Source organism: Hylobates moloch, unplaced genomic scaffold (assembly GCF_009828535.3).
Source record: "Hylobates moloch isolate HMO894 unplaced genomic scaffold, HMol_V3 SCAFFOLD_25, whole genome shotgun sequence".
NCBI classification, from domain to species: Eukaryota; Metazoa; Chordata; class Mammalia; order Primates; family Hylobatidae; genus Hylobates; species Hylobates moloch.
The window spans coordinates 3,638,293-3,647,349 of NW_026652300.1; the positions used below are offsets into that span (position 1 = coordinate 3,638,293).

Sequence of the window (9,057 nt, forward strand, 5' to 3'; positions counted from 1 at the left end):
CTCACCCATCCCTCCACTCACCCACCCATTCATCCACTCACCCACCAATGCATCCAGCCATCCAGCCAGCCATCCTCCCACCCACCCATCCATTCACTTACCTATTTGCCCACTCATCCATCCATCTATCAATCCATCCAATTACCCACTTACCCATTCACCCATACATCCCTCTATCCATTCATCTATCCCCGTATTCATCCACTCACCCATCCCTCCACTCACCCACCCATTCATCCACTCACCCACCTACCCATCCATTCACCCACCTATCCATCTACTCATCCATCCATTCATCTATTCATCCATTCATTCGACCACTCACCTACACATCCATCCATCCATCCACCCATCCATCCATCCATCCATGCATCCATCCATCAATCCACCCACCCACCCACCCACTCATTTGTCTGTTTATAAAACCTTCACTGAGCACATTCTGGGGGGTGATGGGTAGATCCAAAGGTGGATCTTGCCAGCTAGTCATGCTGGGGGTAGGAAATCAAAGACATTCTGGAAAAGGAAGCCTGGACCCCACCTTTGTGTGTGCCCTGACTTAGGCCACCACAGAGCTTATGTGCTGGAGTCTTACACTGCAAAGGCCATGAGACAGGACAGACTGGCTGAACCTAGAGGCCACAGTATGCTGTGCGGTGTGGGAATGGGTTGTCCACTGGCCCAGCCTTTCCATGCTGGGCTGCCCTGCCCCCTTAGTGAGTACAAGACAGCCAGCACACGGGAATAAACAAGGAGCTTTATTACACAAAATGGGGGAATGAGGGGTGGCAAGCAGAGTGCAGGGAGGAGGCAGCATTGAGCATCCTGCATGGCCATTGTCAGCCCTTTGCCTGTAGTGTCCCCTCAGATCTGGGGGGTGACCCGCCCTCTCTGCAAACGCTGTGCCTCAACATCCTACCTTCCTAGAAAGCACTTGGCTTCTCCAGGGGTATATCCATTTGGCAAATGACCAGGAGTTTCTTTCCTCCCCCAAGTAATGAGAAGCAGAGCCGTCGGGGTCAGAGAATGGAAGGGCAGGGAGGCAAAAGGGTCCAGGAGCAAAAGAAGGTGGCAGTGGGGGGTGTCAAAGAGGCTAGGGTAGGCCATACTGGCAACAGGCTAAGACAGCTCCTTAGCCAGGACAGGAGGGCAGGTTTCTGGCCAGAATCTCCCCTGGATACATGGAGGGTGCCATATGGCTGGACTTGCAGACCCAGGAACCTGGAACATAAGCATGGGGTGCAGGAGGCATTAGGCTGTGGTCCAGGGAGGGGCCACAGACCTGCTTCCTGCAAGCCCACAGAGCCTGCTTCCTGTGCCTCTCTCTGCTGGCCTCCCTGCCCTGCCCATACTCTTTCTCCACCATGGCACATGATGCCCTGCCTCAGAGGCCTGCTTCTCAGTGTGAGCACTTGTGCACTAGGTCTGGGCCTCTGGCTGGAGACCTGACTCCAGGTGGAGGGAAGGTGGCTTGCCTGCCAAGCAGCCTGTCCAACCCAGGAGCTAGAACTGTGTTCTTTGTGGTTCCTGAAGTCCTGGCATCCAGAGGAGGCTGGCAGCTGACAGCAAGTCCCAGACAGCCTCCTTGCAACCCCACCCCTCCAGCAGCTCTGTTCTTGCCTTGGCAGAGCCAGACCCCATCCGCAGCAGCCCCAGGTCTCACCACTGGCTTGCAGTGGACGTAACTGTGGTCAGGCTGGCGATGATGGAGCAACCCTCACATGTGTGTGGCCAGCTGCTCTTCCAGCCCTTGGAGTGGCCAGCAGCTGGCCAGGGGCATGCCTTTCACTTGGGGCTCACCTGCATCCCCCAGCCTGGCTCACATGGCATGAGGCATGACTCAGGCTGTGTACTTGGGACCTGCTTTGTGCCAGGGTAACATGGAGGACAGAGCCTCAGAGGCAGCTTGTAGCCCCATCCCTGGAGGCAATCAGACCCTGTGACCTCATTTCTACATGAGGGTGGTTGTGGGGCCACCCCAAAGCCCCCAAGGCTTGGGAGCTCAGGACACCCCAGGCAGATTCTGGGAGCTCAGGAAGCAGAACAGTCAGGTTTCCACAGTCCTGGCCCCAGGTCCTGCCTGGACTAATGGATATACAGTCTTCCCACCTCAGGAGGGAGGAAGACTGGCCTTACTCCTGTCCCTCCCACCCCAGGACACAGCAATGCTCATCTTGTCTGCATCGATGACACCTGTGGTGTGTGGCCTGAGCCTCCAGGGAACACCTAGACTCCCACCGCCCAGCTGTCCAAGCCAGAGTTGGACAACCTGTGTCTGCAGAAGCTCTTGAGGAAAGCAGTCTGTAAGAAGATGATGGAGGTGTGCACCTCACCCCACTCAGGACCTTCTGCATTTCCCTGTCCCCTAGGAGTGAGGCCAGCCTCGACCAGGACTCCAGGAGCTGGCTGGTATGAGAGAAAGGGTCTCAGCATTGGCCATGCCCAGGCTTTGAAAAGTGGATGAGGATGGAGCCCCCTATCCCAGCCCTGTGAGAAGAGGTTGGACAAGCGCAGCTGAGAAGGGACGGTGGGGGGGCCCAGTTGGCAGTCAGCCAGGCTCTGGTTGGGATCGACAACCTCAGGAGTGGGACACAGAAGTGCCAGAAAAAGCCTCTGCTGCAGCCACTTGAAAGTCAGGTTTAGCAGGGAAATATAGTAGGAGGCTGCCTGCCCTACCCTGAGGTGTGATGATGGGCTCTGGAAATGGAGCCCCGGGCCCAGGTCACTAATAAATGTGTGTCTAACAATGGCAGAAGTGGCACTGCTCTGTCTGCAGCATAGGATGGGGAGGGCATTAGGACCCCAGTGGCCCTCGGCTGGGACAGGGAGTAGGACCTGAGTTCCTGCCCCTCTGTGGACCCCCAGCACATAGATGGGCAGGAAACTCTAGCTCCACACCATCCCCTTCCATAAATGCTAGCCCTTTGGTGGCCAGGCTGCCCCTCACTTTACTTGTGAGCCCTGCTGGGGCTTTTGGGGAGACCCAGATGGGATCCTTGAGCTTTCCTGCTGGAGCAGTGGCTGAGCCAGGCTGACTCTGGTGAAATGACCAGACTTTTAATCTTGTGTCAGGTGAGTGAGGCGGCATCTGCGCAGGGCTGGAAGACCAAGCTGATCTGGGTTCTGGCCAACTTGGGGCTCATGCTTGCAGCCTGCAACAGTGCTCCATGCCCCCTCCAGCCTGCGAAGTTCTCAGCACAGTGCATGTGTGTGCACCTCATCCTGCTCTGTGGGTTGCTGGGGGCTCACCGACATGGGAGGCCTAGGGTTCTGGGCCCCTTCCACAAGCATCTTCTCATTCTTCCCATGTCCGGTGGCCACAAACATATACCTCTTCCCAGATGGGGTGCTCTGTTGGGGAAGGAGACCAAGAGTGAAGGTGAGAACAGCAGAAAGGGGATGATGCTGCCTCCACCTCTGGGAAGCCATCCCAGATGCACTGAGGACAAATCCTGTTTGCCCTCCCCTGCTGCACCCACCCTGCTTGCCCCAACCACATTTAGGCTATTCCTTAATTGGTGATGAGGTCTTGGAGACTCCCTTCTGCTCTCAGAGGATTTTCTTGCTTATGTCTCCAGCCACATTATCCTGGGGGCAGCAGTAGGATATGTCACAAATGCAGACATGGGCTCTCTGTGAGTAGAAGCCCTGGGCCCTTCTCTCTTGCTTTGCCTTACCTGGCCAGGGGTCCTGGGACCTGCCTACCTAACCTTTCTGTGTGATCCCAGTGGAAGAGGAATGGAAAGGAATAAAGGTGCCATTCACCTTCACTTGGCCAACACAGTGTTCAACACCAGCAAGGGTGAACCCAACCCTACTTCAATTTCTCAGTGTTCTGTCTACCCACGTTCATGCTGGACAGTACCATGCTTGCCCTAACAAGGAAACCTGACCTGCTGCAAAACTCCCAGGTGCTGGCTCTGCAGCGCAGCCTTGCCCCTGGAAGGGACCTGACATTGCGGGATGGTGTCTTGGCCACAGGCTGAGCCTGCACCTCACCAGTCTCCCACTAACTCTTGGTACCAGCCACAGCCATGCTGGACAGCTCTGTGGAGGCCTGACAGGCTAACTTGGGGATCTGGACAGGTGAAGAGGAGGTAAAGCATAAGGGTTACCTCAGTGGATGATCACTGTGGACACATTGGAGGGACACACTGGGCAACCCTCTATTTTATCTTTGTATTTTCCATGGCAGTGCTTTCCTAATGCAGCCCTAGAGTGGGGTTCACTGAAAAGATGTGCCTTCTTCCTTGATTGGATAGAATTATGAGACACTTCCCTATCCTGAAGAGCACCAGGGAGATGATGGTGCACAGGACAGATGTGGGTCTGCCTCTGTGCTGCTCATGGGGTAAAGCTGGGAGACTGTGGTTTTGATGAAGAGGCACTGAATGGATGGAGGGACAGTGGTTAAATTATGAAGTATTGGTTGGATGGGGGGGATTGATTAGATGGAGGAGTACTGGTGGTATAGAAAGGTGTTGATAGGTGAAAAAGTATTACTTCGATGGAGGGGTACTGATTATATGAGGGAGTATTTGTTAGATGGAGGAGCATTGATTAAATGAAGTAGTATTGGTTGGATAGAGCCATACTTGTTCAATGAAGGGGCATTGATTGCATGGAACAAGATTGATTAGATGAAGGAGTATTGGTTGGATGGAGGGGCATGGTAGGATGCAAAGGTATTGCCTGGATGGAGGAGGAGTGAATGATGCAAGGAGTATTGATTGGATGGAAATTATTGGTTGGATGGAGGAATATTGATAGGATGCAGAAGCATTGATAGGATGGAGGATTACTGGTTGGATGGAGAGGCATTAATTGGATGGAGAAACATTGGCTTGATAGAACGGTGTTGGTTGAATGGAGGAACATTGATTGGATGGAGAAGTAGTGATTGGATGGAGAAATATTGGTTGGTTGAAAGGAGATTAATTGAAATTGGACATATTGGTTGAATGGAAGATTGTTGATTGGGTGAAGGAGTAATTTATGAATGTAGGTCCATTAATTGCATAGAAGTGAAATGATTGAATGAAGGAAACTGGTAAGATAGAGAAGTGCTTATTGGATAAGTGAGTACTGGGTGGATGGAGGGGCATTGGATGAGTGAAGGGGCACTGATTTAGTAGAGGAGTATTTGTTGGATGGAAGGATACTGGTTACATGCAGATGACCTGATTAGACAAAGAAGTATTGGTTGAATAGAAGGGGACTGATTGGAAGCAGAGGCATTGATTGGGTGAAACTATTTTTTTTTTTTTTTAGATGGAGGCATAATGGCTGGATGGAGGAAAATTGATAGAAAGCTATTGATTGGATGGCAAGGCATTGTTGGATAGTGGGGCATTGACTGGATAAAGTTGTTTTGTTGCCTGGAGGAATAGTGTTTGGGTGGAGGGGAATTGATTGAATGGAGGAGCACTGAATGAATAGGGGTACTGATTGGATGAAGGTGTTTTAGTTGGACTGAAGAGAGTTGATGGATGAAGAAATATTGATTGGCTGCTGGGACATGGTTTGAATGTAGGAGTATTGGTTGAATGAAGGAGCAATGATTGGATGGAGAGGCACTGATTGATTTAATGGAGGGTCACTGGTTACATGGAGAGCCATTAATTGGATAGTTGAGTATTGGTTGGATGGAGGGTTATTTGTCTGATGGAGAAGCATTGACGGATGGAGGAGAATTATTGGTTGGGAGGGACATTGTTTGGATGAAGGGGCATTGATTGGATGCAGAGGCATTGCTTGTATGTAGTAGTATTGAATGGATGGAGAAATCTTGATTGGATGGAGGGGCATTAATTGGATTAAGGAATACTGGTTGGATAAAGGGGCATTGGTTGACCAGAGGAGTACTGGCTGGATATAGCAGCACTGGTAAGATGAAAGGGCATTGATTGGATGGAGGAGCATCGATTGGATGATGGAATATTGTTCCGATAGGAGGCATTGATTACATGGAGGAACACTGAATAATTGGTGGAGTATTGGTTGCAGGAGCATTGGTTGTATAAAGGAACATTAATTGGGTGTAGCATCACTGATAGGAAGGGAGATTATGGTTTGGATGGAGTAGCCTTGATTGAACAGAGGGGCATTGATGACATGGAGAGACATTGATTAGATGGGGGAGAATTGGTTTGGCAGAGGGACACTGATTTGATGGAGAAGTATTGGTTGGATAGGGTTTTGGTTGAGTTATGCAGCATTGATTGGAGGGAGGCCATTGGTTGGATGAGGGAATGGTGTCAGTGTGGAGGAGGGACCTGGCAGCAGAGGTGAGCCAGATCATACCTCGATGGCTGCTGTTCAATCTTGGAGATGGGCAACTCTGGCTGGTACTTCTTCACACTGTTACTGGGGGGTAGAAGATGTTTCAGGTCCCATGTCTCCCAATAAGTCTCCTCCCCACCCACCCGAGCCTCTCCCAGAGCCCAGTTAGGTCTCCAAATGTCTATCCTGTGACTCATTTCAACCTCCACTTGGGGAAACCTAAGATCTGAGCCCAGAAAGCAGGCAGGCAGACAGACAGACCTCTTCTCTATGGAGCAGTTTAGGGACTCTGTCCTGTCAAGAGCAGAGGGTGGAGAGAGACACAGGCACTGCAGCGGCTGAGGCAAAGCCCACCCTCCATTCCCCCAACACTCAATCCACCAACCCAACCTCCAACCCTTATATCATGGGGTTTTTCTGAGTACCAGGCAATGGCAAGAATAGCAGACAAAAGCCAGGCCTGGGCCTGGTCTTTCTGTGGCTGGCATGTGGGATTGGCCTTTTGGGTATGAGTCTTGGAGAAGGGAGAAGATGGTAGGCTTGGCAGCTTGACCTACTTTGGTGGTTCTGCTGAGGAGAGGTGAGCTCTCTTCGATGGTCTCCTCCAAGACCGAGGCACTGGATGTCCTGGGCTGCTGACATTTCTGATCCTAGGGTAAAAAAGAAACCAAAGAAACAACAACAACAATAACAAACAGACATCTCAGATGACCTAGTGCATGTACCTCTCCTGCCCCACTTGGCACCTGTGGGAACAAATATTGTCCCCTCCCTGGGCCTCAGGTTCTCTATGGCCCTGATATGCTCCAGTTCTGGAGCCGGTGGTGAGGGACTGAGGAGTCTGGGAAAATGTCTCTGGATCTTGCAAGAGGGTAGCAGAGCCTCGTCCTCTCAGAAAATGGGGGCCCAGAAGGGGCTGTAAAGTCTAGGGGTATGGGGTGCTGACCCACTCTGGGCTAGTCCCACAGAGCTCACAGAGTGCAGAAAGCAAAGGTAGGCTCATCTCTGGAGTGGGGGTGCACCCAGACCCTCTGAGGGAGAGCCATCACCTCCTCCTCTTCCTACTTAGCCTCTGAGACTGCCAGGTTGTCCTAGACAGTGTCCTCTGAGTCTAGCCCCTCCTTGCTCAGACTCAACTCCTTCAGGTGGATATCATCATGGTCCTCCTTTTCACGGGCATACAGGCCAGGGCTGTGGGTGGAAAGGGAGGCAAAGCCATTCTAGGGCCATTGGATTCTTGGCTGACCCCTTCCCATTGCCAAGCCTCAGTTTCCCCATCTGTAAATGAGGGCAGTCAGGACAGTTGAGTGCCAAGGGATCTGAGACCCAAGACCATTGGGAAAGAAGGTCCAGTGGCCTCAGAGCCAGCGCAGTCTGCTTGGGCCCCTGTGTCAGGGCCTGAGGCCTTTGTGCAACTACCCTTTCCACAACAGGCAGGGCTCTACAGACTGAGGGTTCCCCAGGGGCTGAGGCTAGGTTCAACCCCAAGCTGGGCCTCAGGCTGGCGGTTGCTTGCCCACCTGGTTGGACTTGTGGGGTCCCCAGGGTGCCGGGCTGCCGGGGCCACCATTCCTGCTGTGCTCCCTGAAGAGGCCCCTGGGTGTGGTAGCCACACACAGGGGCCATTGAGGAGCAGGTCCATGTAGACAGGCAGATGCAGGAGGTAGGGTGCCAGTCACAGAGCTGGGATTCCTGACAACAAAGGAAGAGGAAAGCAGATATTTCCAAATAGTACTTTAACTGATTCATGCTTTAGTGATAACAGTAAAAATGTTGAAATATATTTCAACATATATTCTGTTATTTTATCCACCCTCCAGGTTCTTCTTATGGTGCACCACCTGCACGAGGGCTTCGGATTACTTACTATGGAAGGAGTTGCCATGATTATAACAATACACGAGACAGATATGGAGAAGTCTAGAGAGTTTCAAGGAGCCATGATGATTTCTGTTCCAGCGGTCGTGAGCCTTGTGGAAGAAAGGAAAGAATATATCCACCTTTGATGAATAGGGTGTACCATCCTATTTGTGAAGCACATTTTAGCTCAAGATACAGGGCTTCTAGAGGAGGTGTTGGGGAAAGTCCATCTGAAAGAGGGGATTGAAGTGGATATTTAAAATAATAATTCTTGCATAGAAATTCCTGCTTGCATATAATAAATTTACTGCTTTAAGAACTAGATTGGATTAGGGGGGATACATAGATAGTCACTTCTTCCATGAATTTTTGAGGTATTCCAATGAAAAGGAATTTTTTCAAAGTAACTTCATAATTTTTAATGCTATTTGAAAACTATGTGTTTAGATGGAATGTCTGTAATTCAGTATTTTAGGACTGATTTTGAGAGGTGGAGCCAGATGGACTTCTGGGTTGGGTGGGGACATGGAGAACTTTTCTGACTTACAAGAGGATTGTACTGGCCATGGACAGTGGCTCATGCCTGTAATCCCAGCACTTTGGGACGCCGAGGCAGGTAGATCCCAAAGTCAAGAGATCAAGACCATGCTAGCTAACATGGTGAAACCCTGTCTCAACTAAAAATACAAAAAATTAGCCAGGCATGGTGGCAGGTGCCAGTAGTCCTGTAGTCCCATAATCCCAGCTACTTGGGAAGCTGAGGCAGGAGAATGGTGTGAACCAAGGAGTTGGAGCTTGCAGTGAGCTGAGATCATGCCACTGCACTCCAGCCTGGGCAACAGAGCAAGACTCCATCCTAAAATTAAAAAAAAAAAAGGATTGTAAAATACACCAATCAGCACTCTGTAGCTAACA

At 51.0% G+C, this 9,057-nt stretch overlaps 1 pseudogene; it reads right to left on the reverse strand.

Moving 5' to 3' along the window:
- The window catches only part of LOC116812230 (lymphocyte-specific protein 1-like), an 8,639-nt pseudogene extending 715 nt beyond the window's left edge, over nucleotides 1-7,924 (reverse strand).
- Between the last annotated feature and the right edge of the window lie 1,133 nt (nucleotides 7,925-9,057).